Raw genomic sequence first — 22,313 nt, forward strand, 5'->3', positions numbered from 1 at the left:
TCCTCAGTGCGTAGAAGAGCACCCAGCATACAATGAGTCAAATATTGATTAATACCCAGTATCTGTACAATGAGTGGGCCAGTGCTGAGCATGACCAGGCCAGCATCTTCCTATCTGCCTGTATCTTACTTGCTGCTGTTGCTGCTGCTGAAAGGAGGTACTGTGTCATGGTTACTTGATAAATTCTACATTGGTTACTACCAGGCATGTGCTGGTCTGCTGGGGTGTTGGACTCCCTTCAAGCTTTCTCTTGGGGTCAAGGAGCAGGGTGTTAAAACAAAAAAGAAAGCCATTAGTTTCATATTGTTTCTGTAACTATAGCTCCTAGGCAACCCAAAACTTCATTCAATTTAAAAAGTAGAATAGCCGGGCGTTGTGGCGGGCGCCTGTAGTCTCAGCTAGTCGGGAGGCTGAGGCAGGAGAATCGCCTAAGCCCAGGAGTTGGAGGTTGCTGTGAGCTGTGTGTCGCACTCTACCGAGGGCAATAAAGTGAAACTGTGTCTCTACAAAAAAATAAAAAGTAGAAATTTAGCTTAACCAGTCAGAAACCACCAACTAACCTCTAATTCAGGCCCTTCACTGGATCGCATTCCAATCAAGCAAACACCTAGCTATAGCTAATGAAAGAATTTCTCTACTTTGCCTCTGTGTCTGGTCTATGAAAGCTTGCAACTCATGTTGCAGAGTGGAGCTCTCTGAACTACTTCCAGTTCTCAGGGCTGCCTGATGAATGCATTGTTTTTTGTTCAAATAAACTGTTGAATTTATTCTGTCTAAAGTTTTTCTTTTAACAGTTCTGTTGTCAGGAATGAAATCTGAAGGAAACCTCCCCCATGCCCCCAAGGATGAACCCTGGGAGCAACAAGTAAACAGATGTAGGTGCAGGACAGTTTTCTGGGTAGCCTTGGACTGACCTACTTCTTTCCCCTTCTCACTCATATTTCTCAAGAATAACTATATGTGGCTCAGTGCCCGTAACAGGACTGTGGTTACAGCATTGGCCACATACACTGAGGCTGGTGTTTTCGAACCCAGCCCAGCCCAGCTAAGCAATTATGACAACTGCAACAGAAAAATGGCCAGGCGTTGTGGCAGGCACCTGTAGTCCCAGCTACTTAGGAGGCTGAGGCAAGAGAATCATTAAACCCAAGAGTTTGAGGTTGCTGTGAGCTGTGACACCACAGCACTCTACTGAGGGTGACATAGTGAGACTCTCAAAAAAAGAAAAAAAAAAAGAATAACTATATTATGTCCTGGGAATGCAGCATCCTGAGGGAAGGTGGGAAGGACTGGCTGAAACAGCCCATGCTGTTCCAGTCCTCATCTAGAAACAGGATGTTTTTCAATGTTTTAGTGCAGAGATTCTTGTAACCTTTTTGGGGTCCCTCACCTGTGGTGTAAGTGGGGTGCATACATTCAAGACTTCATCTGCCTTGGTCAGTTTTCTGAGCCCAGGCTTACTATGAGTCCTAGGATTCTGTTGTCCCTTGTTACCTGTCTTTAAGTAATAAATCCATTGCTGGTAACTTGTTGCTTATGAGAATGTTCTGTCTCAATGCCTGCTTCATACTGCTTCTTGCTATACATTTGGAGGTCACCACTGGTAGGTCCTGCTTAGATACAAGCTCCGTAACTTGTGTCAAGTTCTCCAGTTTTATTTGAGTATTTTTGGTCTGAACTGGGTCTAGAAGTCGCAACAGAAACCAGACTGGATACAGTACAAGTCCTGTGGAACTGGGTCCAGTAGAAGGCCTCTTGTAAGTGAGATTACAGAAACACAGGGAATCATCAGTTCATCTGGATCCAAGGAGTCTGGAAGTCCTCCATCTGGAACTCCAGCCAATTTCATGTGTAAGAACTAGGGAGCCAGGATCTGTGCTTTTCTAGAGAAATGGGTGAACCTGCTAAAGGTAACTTGAAGTTTCAGTGGCAAAAGTGAGGAAGTTTTAACTTGGATAAAATTATTCACTTGCAAGGCACACTAGGAAAGAAAGGATCCAAAACACCTCAGAAGCAATGGGATGTATTTTTGAATGGGATCTAGATGCTTCTAAAAGGTTAAATGAATCAAAATTTGTCTTTCTAATAGGCAAATTAAAAACTTAAGCAGCTAATTAATGAGAAAAATTGTAGATTGATTTAACTTTGCACCTTTTCTTTCTTTCTCTCCATCCTCTGCCTAGTCTGGATCTGCTGACCTTTAACTCAGTTCCCTTTTTACTCCAAAGACAAAAGAAAGCTAGGTGACTGGTTTATAAAGTTAGGCCCTCAGGTCAACCAGGTCTGCTGCTTTAATCACCTTTCTGTCTTATGCAAAATCTTGAGTTCAGAGCAATAGTGAAAACCACCAGAAATTCTCAAATGAAAACAATTCTCATTGGCCATATGATCCAGGGCTCTTGCTCTTTACTAATTTATTCACATGATAATGGGGGCCTAGAGAAACCTGTAATTGGATGACTGAAGCCAAATAGGATGTACTTGAGAAAGATATCAAACACCCAACCACCTAGTTTTTCAGTGATGGACCAAAGTTGGGAAAAGAGCTAATGATCTCTTAGAATCCATCCCTGGTCACATATACTGAAGCTGGCGGGTTCGAACCTTGCCTGGGCCAGCTGAAACAACAATGGCAATTGCAAAAACAACAAAAATAGCCAGGGGTTGTGGTAGGTGCCTGTAGTCCCAGCTGCTTGGGAAGCTGAGGCAAGAGAATTGCTTAAGCCCAAGAGTTTGAGGTTGCTGTGAGCTGTGACACCACAGCACTCTACCCAGGGTGACAGTTTAAGACTCTGTCTCAAAAAAAAAAAAAAGAAAAGAAAAGAAAAGAAAAAATCCATCCCCCAAATGATTTACTAAAAAAATTCCCTAAAACCAAATCTTTACATCCAAAGGTGCAGAATTTAGACATCAGGCCTAAATGCCATCATTTGCAAAGAAAGAAAGAATAGCCCAGGTACCAGTCTGTTTAAAACTATCTGGTTGAGACAAGCTCTCTGAGAAAAGGTCATAAAACCCCAACTGGTCTATCAGTCAATCTTGTAAACAGAAGAGAAAAACCGGTCTCTGACTGTAAGGCAAGATTAGAAATACTATTTGTAAAAAACATTCTGGTCTATCGATGCTGAGTCTGGACATAGAAAATTGTCTGGGTGGTGCCTGTGGCTGAAGAAGTAGGGTGCTGGCCCCATATACCAGAGGTGGCAGATTCAAACCCGGCCCCGGCCAAAAACTGCAAAAGAGAATTGTTTGTCTGCCCTATTTGTAAATAGGGTCTGTCCTGAACTCAGTAACCTAGTTTAAAAATACAAGCTGGGGCTTGGCATGGTGGTTCACACCTGTAATCCTAGTACTCTGGGAGGCCGAGGCAGGTGGATTGCTTGAGCTCGCGAGTTGGAGACCAGCCTGAACAAAAGCTATACCCATGTCTCAAGAAAGAAAGAAAGGAAAGGAAAGAAAAGAAAGAAAAGACTGAGGCAAGAGGATCGCTTGAGCCCAAGAGTTGGAGGTTGCTGTGAGCTTTGACTCCACAGCACTCTACCCAGGGTGACAGCTTGAGACGCTGTCTCAAAAAAAAAAAAAAAAAACAAAACAAACCCAAACTGGGTTGGAAAGTCATCTCACTAGCTGAATTCATGGCAAAAATATGCCTTTCTGGCATAAGGACTATTTTCAGTGGGCTATTTTGAAACCCTTTTGCAAGAGAAATTTACATTTATAAAGAAAATGTGCATTTTTAAGGGTGTCCACTTCTGTACCACAGAGGAAGAACTAATCACTAGAAACTCTTAGAAAGGAGAAAGCATTCCTTTAAATTTAAATTACTTTTTTTTCTTTATTAAGTCATAGCTGTGTACATTAATGCAATCATGGGGTACAATGTGCTGGTTTTATATACAATTTGAAATGTTTTCATCAAACTGGTTAACATAGCCTTCACGGCATTTTCTTAGTTACTGTGTTAAGATATTTATATTTTACAGCTTGTAAATTTCACATGTACCCTTGTAAGATGCACCCTAGGTGTGGTCCCACCAATTACTCTCCCTCCACCCATCCTCCTCCTCCCCTCACCTCCCGCTCCCCTTTCCCCTTCTTCTTGGGCTATAATTGGGTTATAGCTTTCATAAGAAAGCTATAAATTGGTTTCATAGTAAGACTGAGTATATTGGATACTTTTTTTTCCATACTTCAGATACTTTGCTAAGAAGAATATGTTCCAGCTCCATCCATGTAAACATGAAAGAGGTAAAGTCTCCATCTTTCTTTAAGGCTGCATAATATTCCATGGTGTACATATACGATAATTTATTGATCCATTCATGGGTCAGTGGGTGCTTGGGTTTCTTCCATGACTTAGCAATTATGAATTGGGCTGCAGTAAACATTCTGGTACATATATCTTTGTTATAATGTGATTTTTGGACTTCTGAATATATACCTAGTAGAGAAATTGTAGGATCAAATGGCAGATATATTTTTAGATCTGTGTTCTCCAGACATCTTTCCAAAAGGAACGTATTAGTTTGCATTCCCACCAGCAATGTAGAAGTATTCCCCTTTCTCCACATCCACACCAACATCTGTAGTTTTGGGATTTTGTGATGTGGGCTAATCTTACTGGAGTTAGATGATGTCTCAAAGTAGTTTTGATTTGGATTTCTCTGATGATTAAAGATGATGAGCATTTTTTCATGTTGTCTGTAGGCCGTGCGCCTGTCTTCTTCAGAGAAGTTTCTCTTCAAGTCCCTTGCTCAGCCTGTGATGGGATCACTTGTTCTTTTCTTGCTAATACATTTGAGTTCTCTGTGGATTCTGGTTATTAAACCTTTGTCAGAGACATAACCTGCAAATACCTTCTCCCATTCTGAGGGCTCGTGCCTCTAGTCCTAGCTACTCAGGAGGCTGAGGCAGGATGATTGCTTGAGTCTAGGGATTGGAGGCTGTAATGAACTATGGTCATCGTTGGGGCCAGTGATCTGGTTCCCCAAATCCAGTGGACCTGGTTCAATTAATGGGCTGAGCTAGAAACTTCAGCCAAGGAACAGGGATATTGAAAGCAAAAATTAATGGAAACAAAGCTGGAGCAACACAGGCTGATGAATAAGAAGTAAAAGTAACCAGCTCAAGTTTCAGTGTAACAAAGAGAAATTTTATTTAAGAACAAAGGTAAAGTTTAGAGCATTTACAAAGAGAGTTGAAAGTGGGTTCCTTTCATGAGGTAGACCAGGTGGGAGAAACAGAGACTCAAAGCTGTGCAGAGGTATAAATAACCCTCTTTCTCTCCATTTGAAATTGGTTGCAAGTCTTTCCTTGGCCTCTCTGCACCTCCTGGCATTATTGCTCTTTTGTATTGGTCATTGACTGTTATCTCTTTCTTTCTTTCTTTTATTAAATCATAGCTGTGTACATTGATATGATGACTATTATCTCTTTCTATTGGGTGTTAGTTACCTACCCACATTCTTATGGGCCCTCCAGATTCCTGGTTCTGAGGCCCAGGCTTCCCTCTCATCCTCCTTGAAGTCCCTTTCTTAGTTTCCCTTCTTAATCATGCCACTGCACTCCAGCCACAATAATCATGTGAGACCTTGCTGTACAAAAAATATAAAAAATTAGCCAGGCACAGTGGTGCACACTTGTAGTTCTAGCTACTCAGGAGGTCGAGGTGGGAGGATTACTTGAGCCCAGGAGTTGGAGCTTGTAGTGAGCTGTGATTGTTCCAATGTACTCCAGCCTGGGTAACAGAGTGAGATTCTGTCTCTAAAACACAAAACAAAACAGCAACAATAATTAACATGATACTGGCATAAAAATAGGCATATAGACTGATGGAACAGAATGGAGAACCTGGAAATAAATCCATGAATTTACAGCCAACTTATTTTTTTTTTTTTGTGGTTTTTTGGCCGGGCTGGGTTTGAACCCGCCACCTCCGGCATATGGGACTGGCGCCCTACTCTTTGAGTCACAGGCGCCGCCCACAGCCTACTTATTTTTGACAAAGGCACAAATTATATTGTAGAAGGGATGGTCTCATCAAGAAATGGTGCTTGGGGTGGCGCCTGTGGCTCAAAGGAATAGGGCGCTGGCCCTATATACTGGAGGTGGCAGGTTCAAACCCGGCCCCAGCCAAAAACTTGAATTAAAAAAAAAAAAAAGAAATGGTGCTGGGAGTATGTACATGCACAAAAATGAGACGAGACACCTATTTCTCATTATATGCAACAATGAACTCTAAATGGATTGAAAATCTAGAGGTAAGACAAGAAATTATGAAACTCCTGGAAGAAAATAGCAGAAAAATTTTAGGACATTGGTCTGGGTAAAGATTTTATGGAGAAGATCTCAAAAGTACAGGCAGCAAAAGAAAAAATAGAGAAATAGTATTATATCAAACTTAAATAAAAAGAGCAAAGAAAACCTAACACTATCCCTAATCTTTCAACATAGTGAAGAGATAACCTGCAGAATGTTTGCAAATTGTTCATACCACAAGGGATTGGTATTCAGCATATACAAGAATCTCAAACTCAGAAACAAAAACCAAACAAATCTGAGTTAAAAATGGGCAAATGACCTAAACAGACATGTCTCTGGCTATAATCAAAAAACCAAAAAATAATAAATGCTGGCAAAAATGTGGAGAATGCAGAGCTCTTATAGACTGTTGATGAGAATGTAAGTTAGTACAGCCATCAGTATCAGTAGAAGATTTCTCAAAAAACTAAAAATAGGATTGTCATATGATGCAGCAATCTCACTACTGAAAGGGATGTCCACAGGAAGGGAAATCAGCATGTCAGAGGCATCTACACCACATGTTCACTGAAGCACTATTCACAATAGCTGAGATACGGAATCAGCCTAGGTCTCCATCAATGGCTGAATGGATAAAGTGTGGTGTACATACAAAATGGAATACCAGAACAGAGTGAACATCCCCCCTCCCCCCAGCCTCCTGAGGTTGTCAGGTCTCACCTCCCCCTGCCGGATAGAGGCAGAGAACAGTGGCCTGGCTGAGCAAACATAGATCTCTTTGTGATTCAGGCAGGTGCAAACCCCTGGAGTATCTGCTCATTGGAGGCAACTGGGTCACAGCTCTGTGGGGTTATCAGTGACTGAGTGTGACAGAGGTGCAAGGTGGGGAAGGAAGCATCAACCTTCCCAGACTAATGTATTTGCTGGGTGGGTCCTCCTGACTTCACAGAGCACCAGAGCAAGTCCTATTTGAGTTGTCAGCAGACCCTGGGATCTAGTTGCCAGAGACCTTTTAAACTCTCCCACCTGAGACAGGTGCTGACTGAGACAATTGATTTGGACCTTTTGAACTGAGCCAATCACCCGAGGACTATCCAAGTGTTGCCATGGTGTGTGGTTGTAGGAAGGTTTGATTTTCCTTTTCCAATTGTTACCTGTGGGGGCGGGGGTGACTTAATTGCTGGTATTTCTCCACAGCTGAGACTTCAATGCAGAGTAACTGTCTCACTAGGGTTGGACAGAGACCAGCTGAAAACAAGACAGAGCCACTTAGCCCCACCACACCAAACAGGTCCCCAGTTTCTCAGGCTATAGCACTGTACGGGTCCTTGACAAAGCTCCAGGGGAAATGTCAAATGGTGTGAAATAATCATGGGGCGGAATCAGCAGAAAAACTCTGGTAACATGAATGACCAGAATAGATCAACACCCCCAAGGAAAGATATGGCAGTTGTAACTGAAGATCCCATTCATAAACAGCTGGCCAAGATTTCAGAAATCAAATTCAGAATTTGGATTGCAAATGAGATTAATAGAGTGGAGGAAAATTTGGAATTAAAAATTCGAGGAGCAATTCAAAAGTTGGAATTAGAAATTCGAGGAGAAATTCAAAAGTTGTCTTAAGAATTCAAGGAATTTAAAGACAAAACCACCAAAGATTTTGACACACTGAAGAAGAATTTGCAGCCCTCAAAGATCTGAAAAATACAGTAGAATCCCTCAGTAACAGAGTGGAGCAAGCAGAAGAAAGGATTTCTGACATGGAAGACAAAGCTTTTGAATGCTACCAAACTCTCAAAGAGGAAGAGAAATGGAGAGCAAAAATGGATCATTCTCTCAGGGAGCTCTGGGATAATTTGAAGAAGGCTAATATCTACCTCATTGGAATCCCTGAAAGAGATGAAGTGGCCTTGCAAGACACAGAGGCTCTTCTCTGTGAAATTATGAAAGAAAAATCTCCAGACATGCCAAGAGATTCTGAAATTCAGATAGCAGACAGTTTCAGAACCCCAGCCCGACTCAACCTGAATAAGACATCCCCCAGGCATATCATAATTAACTTCACTAAAGTTAATATGAAGGAGAAAATTCTGAAAGCAGCCAGATGTAAGAAATCCATTACCTACAAAGGGAAGAATATTAGAATGACTGCAGATCTCTCTGCTGAAACTTCTCAAGCCAGAAGAGGGTGGTCATCGACTTTTAATCTCCTAAAACAAAATAACTTTCAACCCAGGATCCTGTATCCAATTAAACTGAGTTTCATTTATGATGGAGAAATTAAATACTTTAATGACATTGATATGTTGAAGAAATTTGCCATAACCAAACCAGCTCTTCAGGATATTCTCAGACCTATCCTCCATAATGACCAGCCCAATCCTCTACCACAAAAGTAAACTCACTCTGAAACTTTTGATCAAACTCCAACTTCCGGTGAAAGGATTAAAAATGTCCAGTGGACTTGCGAAAAACTCGATACCCAAAATTTTACCAAATTTATCAATATTCTCCGTTAATGTGAACGGCTTAAACTGTCCTCTAAAGAGGCACAGATTGGCTGACTTGATACAAAATCTCAGTCCAGATATTTGCTGCATACAAGAATTCCATCTTACTTTAAGAGATAAATATAGACTCAGGGTGAAAGAATGGTCGTCCATATTTCAGGCAAATGGTAATCAGAAAAAGGCAGGTGTTGCAATTCTATTTGCAGACACAATAGGCTTTAAACCAACAAAAGTAAGGAAGGATCAGAATGGTCACTTCAGGATAGCGCCTGTGGCTCAAAGGAGTAGAGTACCGGCCCCACAAGCTGGAGGTGGTAGGTTCAAACCCAGTCCCCTCCACCAAAAACCGAAAAAAAAAAAAAAAAAGAAAGAAAAGAATGGTCACTTCATATTTGTTAAAGGTAATACTCAATATAATGAGATTTCACTTATTGATATTTATACACCCAACCAGAATGAGCCTCAATTTATAAGGGAAACTCTAGCAGACATGAGCAACTTGATTTCCTCCAGCTCCATAATTGTCGGAGATTTCAACACTCCTTTGGCAGCGTTGGATAGATCCTCCAATAAGAAGCTGACCAAAGAAATTTTAGATTTAAACCTAACCATCCAAGATTGGGATTTAGCAGACATCTACAGAACATTTCATCCCAACAAAACTGAATACACATACTTCTCATCAGCCCATGGAACATACTCCAAAATTTATCACATCTTAGGTCACAAGTCTAACCTCAGTAAATTTAAAGGAATAGAAATTATTCCTTGCATCTTCTCGGACCACCATGGAATAAAAGTTGAACTCAGTACCAATAGGAATCTGCATACTCATACAAAAACATGGAAATTAAATAACCTTATGCTGAATGATAGCTGGGTCACAGATGAGATTAAGAAGGAAATTGCCAAATTTTTGGAACAAAACGACAATGAAGACACAAATTATCAGAACCTCTGTGATACCGCAAAGTCAGTACTAAAAGGGAAATTAATAGCACTGCAAGCCTCCCTCAAGAGAATGGAAAGAGAAGAAGTTAATAACTTAATGGGACATCTCAAGCAACTGGAAAAGGAAGAACATTGCAACCCCAAAACCCAGTAGAAGAAAATAAATAACCAAAATTAGAGCATAATTAAATGAAATTGAAAACAAAAGAATTATACAACAGATCAATAAATCAAAAAGTTGGTTTTTTGAAAAGGTCAATAAAATAGATAAACCTTTGGCTAACCTAACCAGGAAAAAAGAGTAAAATCCCTAATTTCATAAATCAGAAACAACAAAGACAAAATAACAACAGACTCCTCAGAAATTCAAAAAATCCTTAATGAATATTACAAGAAACTTTATTCTCAGAAATATGAAAATCTGAAGGAAATTGACCAATTTTTGGAAGCACGTCACCTTCTAACTCTTAGCCAGGATCAAGTGGAAATGTTGAGCAGGCCAATATCAGGTTCTGAAATAGCAACAACCATACAAAATCTCCCTATAAAGAAAAGCCCGGGACCAGATGGCTTCACGTCAGAATTCTACCAAAACTTTAAAGAGGAACTAGTACCTATATTACTCAACCTGTTCCAAAATATAGAAGAAGAAGGAAGACTACCCAACACGTTCTATGAAGCAAACATCACCCTGATCCCCAAACCAGGAAAAGACCCAACAAGAAAAGAAAATTATAGACCAATATCACTAATGAATATAGATGCAAAAATATTCAACAAGATCTTAACAAACAGAATCCAACAACACATCAAACAAATTATACACCATGACCAAGTCGGTTTTATCCCAGGGTCTCAAGGCTGATTCAATATACGTAAATCTATAAGTATAATTCAGCACATAAACAAATTAAAAAACAAAGACCATATGATTCTCTCATTTGATGCAGAAAAAGCTTTTGATAATATCCAGCATCCCTTCATGATCAGAACACTTAAGAAAATGGGTATAGAAGGGACATTGCTTAAACCGATAGAGGCCATCTACAGCAAACCCACAGCCAATATCGTGTTGAATGGAGTTAAACTGGAATCATTTCCACTCAGATCAGGAACCAGACAAGGCTGCCCATTGTCTCCACTGCTCTTTAACAGAAGCAAATGGAAACTTGCAATGGAAGTTTTAGCCATCGCAATTAGAGAAGAAAAGGCAATCAAGGGTATCCATATGGGGTCAGAAGAGATCAAACTTTCTCTTTTTGCAGATGACATGATTATATATCAGGAAAACAGCAGGGATTCTACTACAAAACTCTTAGAAGTGATCCAGGAATATAGCAGTGTCTCATGCTACAAAATCAATATTCATAAATTGGTAGCCTTTATGTATACCAAAAATAGTCAAACTGAAAAAACAGTTTAGGACTCTATTCCATTTATAGTAGTGCCAAAGAAGATGAAATATTTGGGAGTTTATCTAACAAAGGACATGAAAGATCTGTATAAAGAGAACTATGAAACTCTAAGAAAAGAAATAGCTGAAAATGTTAACAAATGGAAAAAGATACCATGCTCATGGCTGGGAACAATCAACATTGTTAAAATGTCCATACTACCCAAAGCAATATACAATTTTAATGCAGTCCCTATTAAGGCTCTACTGTCATACTTTAAAGATCTTGAAAAATAATACTTTATTTTATATGGAATCAGAAAAAACCTCAAATAGCCAAGACATTACTCAGAAATAAAAACAAAGCAGGAGGACTCATGCTACCAGACCTCAGACTATACTATAAATTGATAGTGATCAAAACAGTATGGTAATGGCACAAAAACAGAGAAGTAGATGTCTGGAACAGAATAGAGAACCAAGAGATGAATCCAGCTACTTACCGCTATTTGATCTTTGACAAGCGAATTAAAAACATTCAGTGGGGAAAAGATTCCCTCTTTAACAAATGGTGCTGGGTGAACTGGCTGGCAGCCTGTAGAAGACTGAAACTGGACCCACACCTTTCACCATTAACTAAGATAGACTCTCACTGGATTAAAGATTTAAACTTAAGACATGAAACTAAAAACACTAGAAGAGAGTGCAGGGAAAACCCTCGAAGAAATCGGTCTGGGTGAGTTTTTATGAGGAGGACCCCCCCGGGCAATTGAAGCAGCTTCAAAAATACACTACTGGGACCTGATCAAACTAAAAAGCTTCTGCACAGCCAACAACACAGTAAGTAAAGCACTCAGACAGCCCTCAGAATGGGAGAAGATATTTGCAGGTTATGTCTGTTTAATAACTATAATCCACAGAGAACTCAAACGTATAAGCAAGAAAAGAACAAGTGATCCCATTGCAGGCTGGGCAAGGGATTTGAAGAGAAACTTCTCTGAAGAAGACAGGTGCACGGCCTTCAGGCATATGAAAAAATGCTCATCATCTTTAACCATCAGATAAATGCAAATCAAAACTACTTTGAGATATCATCTTACTCCAGTGAGACTAGCCTATATCACAAAATCTCAAGACCAGAGATGTTGGCGTGGATGTGAAGGAAAGGGAACACTTTTGCACTGCTGGTGGGAATGCAAATTAATACATTCCTTTTGGTAAGAGATATGGAGAACACTTAGAGATCTAAAAATAGATCTGCCATTCAATCCTGCAATTTCCTTCTTAATCTTATCTATGAGCCAGCTATCATTCAGCATAAGGTTATTTAACTTCCATGTTTTTGTATGAGTATGCAGATTCCCGTTGTTACTGAGTTCAACTTTTATTCCATGGTGGTCCGAGAATGTGCAAGGAATAATTTCTATTCCTTACTATGGTTAGACTTGTGACCTAAGGTGTGGTCAATTTTGGAGTATGTTTCATGGGCTGATGAGAAATATGTGTATTCAGTTTTGTTGGGATGAAATGTTCTGTAGATGTCTGCTAAATCTCAATGTTGGATGGTTAGGTTTAAATCTAAAATTTCTTTGCTCAGCTTCTTATTGGAGGATCTATCCACACTGCCAAAGGAATGTTGAAATCTCCAACTATTATGGAGCTGGAGGAAATCAAGTTGCTCATGTCTGTTAGAGTTTCTCTTATAAATTGAGGTACATTCTGGTTGGGTACATAAATATTAATAATTGAAATCTCATCATATTGAGTATTACCCTTAACAAATATGAAGTGACCAATTTTATCCTTCCTTACTTTTGTTGGTTTAAAGCCTATTGTGTCTGCAAATAGAATTGCAACACCTGCTTTTTTCTGATTACCATTTGCCTGAAATATGGACGACCATTCTTTCACCCTGAGTCTATATTTATCTCTTAAGGTAAGATGGAATTCTTGTATGCAGCAAATATCTGGACTGAGTTTTTGTATCTAGTCAGCCAACCTGTGCCTCTTTAGAGGACAGTTTAAGCCGTTCACATTAATGGAAAATATTGATAAGCTTGGTAAAATTTTGGGTATCGAGTTTTTCGCAAGTCCACCGGACATTTTTAATCCTTTCATCACTGTAGAAGTTGGAGTTTGATCAAAAGTTTCAGAGTGAGTTTACTTTTGTGGTAGAGGATTGGGCTGGTCATTATGGAGGATAGGTCTGAGAATATCCTGAAGAGCTGGTTTGGTTATGGAGAATTTCTTCAACAGATGAATGTCATTAAAGTATTTAATTTCTTCATCATAAATGAAACTCAGTTTAGTTGCATACAGGATCCTGGGTTGAAAGTTATTTTGTTTTAGGAGATTAAAAGTCGATGACCACCCTCTTCTGGCTTGAGAAGTTTCAGCAGAGAGATCTGCAGTCATTCTAATATTCTTCCCTTTGTAGGTAATGGATTTCTTACGTCTGGCTGCTTTCAGAATTTTCTCCTTCATATTAACTTTAGTGAAGTTAATTATGATATGCCTGGGGGATGTCTTACTCAGGTTGAGTCATGCTGGGGTTCTGAAACTGTCTGCTATCTGAATTTCAGAATCTCTTGGCATGTCTGGAAATTTTTCTTTTATAATTTCATGAAGAAGAGCCTCTGTGCCTTACGAGGACACTTCATCGCTTTCAGGGATTCCAATGAGGTAGATATTTGCCTTCTTCAAATTATCCTGGAGCTCTCTGAGATAATGATCCGTTTTTGCTCTCCATTTCTCTTCCTCTTTGAGAGTTTTGGAGCGTTCAAAAGCTTTGTCTTCCATGTCAGAAATCCTTTCTTCTGCTTGCTCCACTCTGTTACTGAGGGATTCTACTGTATTTTTCAGATCTTTGAGGGCTGCAAATTCTTGCTTCAGTGTGTCAAAATCCTTGGTAGTTCTGTTTTTAAATTCCTTGAATTCTTGAGACAACTTTTGAATTTCTCCTCGAATTTCTAATTCCAACTTTTGAATTGCTCCTCGAATTTCTAATTCCAAATTTTCCTCCATTCTATTAATGTTGTTTGCAATCCAAATTCTGAATTTAATTTCTGAAAACTTGGCCAGCTGTTTATGAATGAGATCTTCAGTTACATCTGCCAAATCTTTCCTTGGGGGTGTTGATCTATTCTGGTCATTCATGTTACCAGAGTTTTTCTGCTGATTCCACCCCATGATTATTTTATACCATTTGACTTTTCCCCTGGAGCTTTGTCGAGGACCAGTACAGTGCTATAGCCTGAGAAACTGGGGACTTGTTTGGTGTAGTGGGGTAAGTGGCTGTGTCTTGTTTTCAGCTGGTCTCTGTCCGACCCTAGTGAAACAGTTACTGTGGGTTGAAGTCTCAGCTGTGGAGAAATACCAGCAATTAAGTCACCCCCGCCCTCCACAGGTAACAATTGGAAAAGGAAAATCAAACCTTCCTACAATCACACACCTAGGGCACCACTTGGATAGTCCTTGGGCAATTGGCTCAGTTCAAAAGGTCGAAATCAATTGTCTCAGTCAGCACCTGTCTCAGGTGGGAGAATTTAAAAGGTCTCTGGCAACTAGATCCCAGGGTCTGGTGACAACTCAAATATGACTTGCTCTGGTGCTCTGTGAAGTCAGGAGGACCCAGCAAATAGATTAGTCTGGGAAGGTTGATGCCTCCTTGTCCACTTTGCACCTCTGTCACACCCAGTCACTGGTAACCCCGCAGTGCTGTGACCCAGTTGGCTCCAATGAGCAGATACTCCAAGGGTTTTTACCTGTCTGAATCACAAGGAAATCTATGTCTGCTCAGCCAGGCCGCTGCTCTCTGCCTCTATCCAGCCGGGGGAGGTGAGGCCTGACAACCTCGGGCACTTGATGGAGGCTGGGGGGTGTTCACTCAGTTCCAGCCCCGCCCCTGATGATGTTACTGACAGAACAGAACAACTTTGCAGAAATTTGTTTCTGTCCCTGCTAAATTCCCCTGCAGAAGAGAAGCTGTTTTGAGTTCCCAGAAGCTGTGCGTCAGGCCCTGTCTGTGCTGCTGTATGGTCTCAGCTGTTTGTATTCACAGCCTCTGCCTGCCCTCCTTGGTTTAAGCTGATAGTCCCCTGAGGGCCGGGTGAGTCTTAGGCTCTGTAAAGCAGTCTTCTGGGTCAGCCTCGCCCTGGGAATCTCCCGGCTCTGCGCATGCGTTTACTAGTCCCCAGGCTCCACCCAGGGCGGTACCGCTTCAGGCAAACCCTTTACTCACGGGGCCTGCATTTCTGTCCCAAATCTGTTCCGAGGTGGTTGCCACCTGAGAAGATGCCCGGCCTCCGCTGGTTGCCCAGAGCGACAGGGGTTGTGACTTTGGAATATCTGGAGGTGAGCCCTAGTTGCCAAAAACGGCTGCTTCTCTGCGCCTCTGGGCACTGCCGCTCTGGCTTGGTTCTCTCTCAGCCAACCGTCCTCTCCTCAGTTGTGTGCCACAGAATCAGCACTGACCAGCTGCAGTCCAAGCCCTGTCCACACCCCTCAAGAAATCACCCTGGACTCCTGGGGAATAGGTCGCCAGACCTCAGAGTGGGAGTGGAGGGGAGTGCTGGGAGCTCAGAATTGCAGGTAGAGAATATATACAGTTTTATGCCTGGCAGGAGAGGGCCATGGCACCCTCGTAGGGGAGGTAGGTCAAGTTTTTAGAGGGTCTCTCCCGTGGAGTGTAGTGGGAGGAACTTTGAAGTCTGCTTATTTGTCTGTGGGGCACTCTGAGCTGTTCTCATGGGGGAGGAGGACTCCCATCCGTTTGGTGATGGATTTTGTACCTTTTGTTTGTATCCTTGGGGTCACAGCTCACCTCAGCGGGGTTGATGTGTGTTCTTCACCCTTCTCTCTTGGTGCAGCTCTAATCCACCATGTTACTTGCTAAATTTCTGTCCTTTAACTCTCCTTCTGGACGGGAGCCTCTGTGGAAAGCTGGCTTCAGTCAGCCATCTTTTCTCCACCCTCCATTATGAACTTTTAATTACACTAGGGCAGGTGTCTCTCTGCACTAAGATCATGCATAACAAATGAGCAGATGGAGAAAGGGCTTTAAGAATTTCAGGGTTTTTTTTTTTTATAATGCAAAGTAATTGCAAGGTTGTTGTATGAAATGTCTTTTGTTCTTGAAAACTAAAATTGACTTTGATGTCTTTTGAGAGCCTTAATGCATTTTTAATTCACACAGAGCTTCCTTTCTCTATGCTCCACTGGAAGCAATGGGACTAGTGACATTCTTGGTGGGAATCTGGGGGTGAGCTTAGGCAGAAATGCCAAATGAAATGGATCAGCTTCCAATACTGTCCTCTGGTGGGAAGCACTGGAAGCATCCGGAGTCTGCACCCACAGGACATGATCTCTGCAAGGACAGGTCATGGTTCCTGTAGGTCTGCGTCTCGTAGCAGACCTGGACTCTGGCCAATTCAAATGAACGGGATTCACTGAAAGGACCCCATCCTGTATTTACCTTTATAACCCTTATAACCACATGAGCAGGCAAGTATGATTATCCCCATTTTCAGATAAGGAACTTAACCAAAGACTCCATATTTACCTGCATTATGTCAAACATTTGAAAAGTTGGAAATATTTTGAAATTTAATATATTTCTGCCTGAAATTGGGATTCTTTTGCCCAATTCTGACACCCTGTGCAGGTCTTATGAAAGAGAGAAAAGGGAGGGAGATTGAATCAGAGCAGCCTCACAGGAAAACATCTGGAAAACAGCATTCTCCACTCATCCTGGTAGAGGGTTTTTTGAGGACCTGGTGGATGACACCACCTTCCAGGGATAGCTTCATCCCCCAGTCTCCCCTTGGCGCATGCTGGGGCACTTATGAGCACCTAAAGAGAGTGTACTCAAGTCCCTTGAAAGGAGAAAATATGAAACTGCTCTCAGGATGGAATTTTCAGGCGCAGCATCACTTTCCTTTGTTTCATTAACAAAATTTCCCCATTCCCATCCTTGGCCTCATCCTTTCTTTGAGCTTAGGAGGTACAGTAAACATCAGCATCCCTTCACCTAACACTAGATCCACTGCAATTCTGAGCTTCCTGAGGCCACCGAGGATCTGGGGAGGTCTCTACAGTCTCAGCTCAGCAGTTCTCACACCATGTCCCAAGTAAACCCACTTCCCATAAGGAGCAGGGTGCTTGGGCAGCCCTTGGCAGCAGGACATAACCAGGAAATTTTATTAAGCAAATCAACAAAGAATGTCTGTGTAAGCTCTTTTTTTAATTTCTTCTTCTTCTTCCTTTTTTAAATCTAAGAAATAAAGGCTTCACTGCAAAGTATTTACTGCACCAGTGACACGCCTGAGGATTATATTGTTTAAACATCTTGATGTTCTTTTCTGCCGATGATCTAAGGATAATGATGTAGAATTGTGATGTGCTGTACAGAGGAGGAGTTGGACCTGGGCACTTATGCTGCCATCTCCCTCTTAGAAACGTGCAAGAGGGCTGAGGTGACTCTCTTCTCTGCCCACCCCCATCCTGGTTTCCAAACGTGTTGCGTTTCCCAGAGGATGGGCGTCCAGGCACAATAGAATATTGGGGCCATATCTTGTCCCTCTCCAAGCTTATGTCTGAGTCTGGCTCCAGAGTCATATTACATACGTGCTGCCCTTGTTGGTAATCTGTGTGTTTCCTGTGGGGAGTGCCTGTTACCTGTCTAAGTGTCCTGTGCTGTACCAGCCTGGGTCTCCTGTAAATTGCACTTGGGTGTGACTTAGGGACTGTGCTTGTATGACGCTGTGTGTCACCTGTGTGTGCCATCTATGTGCCAATTCCCAGTGCTCTTTGTGCTGTGTATGTTCCTAGTTATCTGCCTTTCTCATACACTGCTGTCTGGTTATATCTTTGAATATACAATCTGTCTGCTACATTTATGCTGCTGTACGTTACCTGATCACACACTCCCTTTATGGTGGAAGTGAGTCCCTGGTTGCGTGTGTTACCGCTGGGCTGCATTTCTCTTGGGGAGTTTCCATGCATTAACCGCACACTATCTGTGTGCAACCTACCTGTGCGCTCTCTTGGGCAGGGTGCTCACGTGTGCTGTGGTCACAGTGTGGGCTGCTCGTGTGTGCTCTGTGTACTACGCGGGTCCATGCTGCCTCCAGGATACCCGAATGTGTCACCATCTAGAGTCACTGGTTTATCCCACCGTGTGTGCTGGTGTTTGTGTGGCCATGTGAGTCTCTGTGTCCTATCCTACGTGTCCTCTGTGTGTGCACACTGCTGGCACATGCTGTGTTTGTGCATTTGCCTATACCCAGCCCAAGTGTGCCACCTGCAGTTATCTGCACCTGCTGCTGGGTGTTAACAGAAGTCACTCAGGACAAGGGCGCCAGAAACTGGGTGGTTCCAGAGGGAGAAGCCAGCACCATCGTGGAGCCAGGGGTCTGGATCTATGGACAGGAGTGATTGGGGCGCTCCTTTTCTTGATCCAGACAGGATTCGGCCCCCAGCTATGTCCATCCCTGGCCAGCCCTGCAGGCCCTGAAAAGAGGCTCCTGGGCCGTCAGGAGTAGGTTCTATCTTTAGACACCAGTGACAGTACCAGGCTCTGGGGGCCCAAGGGAGGATCCACTGCCTCTGCTGGGCTGGAGGCACCGGTGAGCTTTGAGCTTTCATCTGAAGGCCCAACTCACACTTTCAGAAGCAGTGGGCCATCCAGGGGCCGTCTGGGAACCGAGCTGTGGAGGATGGTCCTGTGTAGCTTTGGGAAATCAACCTGGGGCTTCCACTTGGGTTGGGGACCAGAAAAGCAGCCCAGTGACGTGCAGAGATCTGGTCGCTGGGGTTGATGTGAGAGACTGTCTATGGCAGGAACGGCCCAGAAAGTGAGACCGGCTATAACAGCACAGTGGTGACGGGTCTGTCCTCAGCACAAAGGGGCCAGACCCTGGCCCTACGTCCCCCTTCCTGCTGGGGGAGGGTCCACATCAGTCATTACCCCCTTGTCTTGGCTTGTGAGGCCCCATAATATCCTTCCTATTTCCTCAACACTGTCTTTGACTTCTGCATCCCCGAGCTGCAGCACCTCTTGGATGCTCTTCCTTGTCCTTTGCCCCAGGACCTTTGCACTTGCTGTTTCCTCTGCTTGAAAGGCCCTTTCCACAGCTAGTTGATGTCACACTCAGTCTTGCTGAGTCATGCCTCAGGGGACCCCCTCTTATTCCACACAACCTCTCACACCATTTGCTTTCCTTCATAGCCAGAACCACTGTCCCCATAAGGGCAGAGCCCACGTGTCTCACTGCTTTACTGCAGGACCGAGAGGCATCGGCACACAGTAGGTGGTAACTAAGCATGTCTTGGTTGAATCTGAACTGCCCTCCTGCACCATGCCAGGTCTCTACGAGGATGCTGGCCCAGAGGAAGGGGACCAGAGTCCCCTGGAGAGGTTGAGGAAGCCTTCCCAGAGGAGGGGGCTCTTCCTGAAGGGAGATTCTCCAGGCTGATGGGGGGAACACGTTCCAGGGGAGGTCACCAGGGGAGGTTCAGCTAGTGAGCACCATGGGGTACGTGGAAACTGCTGGGGGAGGGGAGGGAGGGAGGTGGAGTAGCAGGGACCACTGGAGAGGAGGCAGGACAGAGCCTTCTGCCCCAGAGCTGGGTCCTGGGGGTGGGAGTGGGGTGAGGTGAATGGTCACCAAGATCAGATTCGATCTGGAGGCCTGTCAAGGAGGCACTGGTCTGATTTGGCAAATAAGAAGTTTTGCAGGGTAGAGACTGCAAATGGAGGAGCCACGCTAGACATTATCATCAGGTATTTGCTTAACCTGATCAGGGATTAAGAACATTTGTATTCATGGCCAATGTTTAATAAATGAGAGGCTTTGCCTTAAATTCTGATTTCTGGTTTTCTTGAACACTCAGGACTCTGGTAACCCTGGCCCCCATTCCCACATAGCAGCCATCATCTGGCACTCAGCTGTGGACACTCCTTGTGGGGGCACGCTCTCTCCCGTTCACCCAGCCCCAGCATATCTGGTAGCCTCCTGCTGGAGGGTGTCTTGAGGATTCCAACTCTGCATCAGCTCATCTCTGAATGGACCTTTGGAAGTTGTGAGATTGCTCTTGACCTTGAGAAGGTTTGACTTTCAAGTCAGATGGTGTGGACAAAGAGTTGACTACTTCACAGGACAACATCCTGTGTAGGGAAAGGAGAGGAAAGGACCTTGATTCCGTCCCATGATGATGTGGCTGGCAGAATAAATGCCCCCAAATATGTCCACACCCTAATCTCTGGAAACTATGAATGTGTTGGCTTAGGTGGGAAAGCGGACTTTGCAGATGTGATTAAAGGTATGCACTTTGAGGTAGGGAGACTATCCTGGGTTTTCCAAGTACACCCAGTGTCATCATGTAACCTCTCCCAGCTGTGTCAGATGAGCCAGGAGGAGGAGAGACGTGACGTGTGAGAGGGGCTCAGCCTGGTGCTGGCTTTGAAGATAGAGGAGGTGGCCCGAGGCAAGGGAGGGAATAGTGGGGCAGGCCCTCAGCTGACAGCCAGTGAAGAAATAGGGATCTCAGTTCTACATCCACAAGGGACTGAGTTCCGTCAACCACTTGAATGAGACAGCAGACGAATCCTGCTAGGGTCTCCATAAAGGAACACAGCCTGCCAGCACCTCCATTTTAGCTCAGTTAGATCCACGTCAGACTTCTGACCTATAGGCTGTTAAGAAAATATATTTGTGTTGTCCAAGCCACTCAGTTTGTGGTAATTTTTTAGGGCAGCAATGGGAATCTAATGCATATAAAGAACAGCTGACCTTCAGCTTGCAGAGCCTGGGAGGCTGCTCCACCTGAGGCCAGGTGTGTGCACAAGGTGTTGGGAGGTGGAGCTGACCTTAGGGTGGAGAGTAGACATAAAATGTGGTGAGAAGGATGTGTTCACATGACCAGGAGAGAAGCCACACACCCAAGAGAGATGTTGGCAGCATTCATCAGTGTCTTAAAAGGTAAAACAAGGTGAGTCAGCCCGAACCAGCACCACTGTGAACTGGACTCCTGTAAGCTAATTACCTGCTTACCTATGCCATGTCCTGACATGGCCATTTGCCTAGCACACTTGGCAGAGGATCAGTAGAATCACCTTTTAGAAATGGTTGGGAAAAGAAATAAGTTTGGAAGAAATGCGTGATCTGCTGGAGTGTTTTTTCCTACTGAAATTGTCATGTTTGCGCTTTTTGTGTCCTAACTGTAAAATGATACACCTAAAGATTGATTTTGTTAAGAAAAGTGCTCTCTGCTTGCTATGATTTTCTTATATCTTCTAAAGATTCATACAATGGAGGTCATTTTCCTTTCACTGGCAGGTCTGAATCATATACCATTATTTATGGAGTGTTTGGGGAATTTCTCTCAGCTTCCCTTGTTATCACTAGCTGTACCAGCCCTGGCAGGGATCCCAGAATGTTGTCTGTGGCCTGTGTCAGGTGACTCCCCCTAAAGAGCCCATGCTGAGTTCTTATGATGATGTTGAGCCTGTGCATGAGTCTGTGCCCATGACAAGGGATTGGCTGCATGGTCCTGGGAACTTGGCCCCCTCCTACACCTCCTTGACATTCATTCTGTGAACTGATCTTTATTGACTACATGCTGTGAGCCAGGCCACCCACCCCATGCTTGGTGTGAGCCAGAGTGGGAAGATGAGTTGCAAATCAACTCACAAGTCAGAGATCTGAATACCAGCAAGGAGGTTATTTTGACTTCGCCCCAAATATTTTTAATTAGATTTTCAGAAAATTGATGCTTTCTCACCGATGTGGCAAACCTCAGCTGTGTCCCATAGTCAGAGGACCCACCCCAGGCAGGCATCTGACTGAGTCTGGGAAGCATCGGACAGGTGAAGCACAAGCCCTCTCCTGCTGGCTGTTGCATACAGCTCATCCTGAGATATTTGTGGTTTGAAGAGCATGTGTGTGTGAGTGTGGGTGGGGGGCGTGATGGGAGGCAGGAAAAGAAGCATCATGTGTGCCTGGGGGTCGGTGAAGGGGGGATATACAGCTGTAAGGCTACTGAAAGATTTTCTTTTCTTTTTTTTTTGTTTAAATAAACTTTAATTTAGAGAAATTTTAAATTTATAGAAAAATGAGGAAGGTAATCTATACAGAAAATTTCTGTAAACCTTACATCATGTCTCTTATTATTAACAGGTACATTTGTCACCATGAATG

Source organism: Nycticebus coucang, chromosome 4 (genome assembly GCF_027406575.1).
Source record: "Nycticebus coucang isolate mNycCou1 chromosome 4, mNycCou1.pri, whole genome shotgun sequence".
NCBI lineage: Eukaryota > Metazoa > Chordata > Mammalia > Primates > Lorisidae > Nycticebus > Nycticebus coucang.